Source organism: Prunus persica, chromosome G1 (genome assembly GCF_000346465.2).
Source record: "Prunus persica cultivar Lovell chromosome G1, Prunus_persica_NCBIv2, whole genome shotgun sequence".
In the NCBI taxonomy this organism is placed as follows: domain Eukaryota; kingdom Viridiplantae; phylum Streptophyta; class Magnoliopsida; order Rosales; family Rosaceae; genus Prunus; species Prunus persica.
In genome coordinates, this window is record NC_034009.1 from 41,308,083 (window position 1) to 41,309,290 (window position 1,208).

Genomic DNA, 1,208 nt, shown 5'->3' on the forward strand with positions numbered 1-1,208 from the left:
TGGAATCTGTATCATGATCAGTGGATGTATCGATCGACCATCCAAAGAAAAAGGATATCCTCTGCATATATGTGTGCATGCCAACAACTATAAAAGGAGACCATGAGGCAATGAGTTGATCATCAAAGCAAACACACAGAAATCCCAACTAAAAATCAATCAGTGAGACAATGGCTGGAACTGGAACCAATGATATTAAAATTAAAGGGTTCGATGTGAGCAACAACAGCGGCAACACGTCGGGATTAACCCACTTCGCCAACAGAGCTGCCGAGGGCGACAAGGGCGACAATAAAATCGAGGTTGAGGATGCTAAAGGGCAAGGGAACACGGGAAACTTGAAAGTACTGACCGACTTCGCCCAACGCGGTAAAGTGGGCCAGTCGGATCGCCAAGAACTTGTCAAACCTCAGGCATGAAATTGAAGAAGGCCATACCATAACCACTTGTCTGCTTGATAGATATATGTGCTAAATTATCTACACAAAAATAAGAGCTGATGTTTTATCTGAGGCTCCTTCCTTGGTTAGGCCTCGTTATCATGTGTAATATTAATATTATTATTCTAATAAAATAATGGTAGCTTATTATTAAATATACCCAAATACTATACGTATAACTTTTAGATTATTGATACTGGTGTCAACAAGAGAAAATGATTAAAAAGTCCTTTCTCGCATTCGTGATGTTAGAAAAGATACTTCAATTTCAAAACTATAAATTGCACACGAGTACAAAACTGAACCAAATATGAAGTAATGTATCGGAAACTTGACTAAATAGAATACAACATATATATCGAAATATTTTTATTATAAATGGTCTCTAAGGTTCGTGAAATTATTAGCTTTAGTCCTTCATGTTTTTTTGTGACATCATTGGTCCTTTATGTTACTCCTCCTCGCACATCAATTTGGTTTTGCCGTTTGAATTCGTCAAAATTTATGTTAAATTGATGGCATGGCATGTATATGGTGCCCACATATCCAATGAGATAATGACCCGTAGATCTAAGTAAAAAATTTGTTTTAAAAAAATAGTTTCATATTTAAAATTGTTAAAGGGCGAAGACTCATTGGGTAACTCGAAGTTTGGGTTGTTGAAGCCTTCAAGCATGGTTTTGCTCACAAAAGATTGGAACGCATTGTGTTGGGTTGAGCACTGAAAACCAAAGAATATCAAAAATGTAGAGAGAGAGAGAGAGAGAG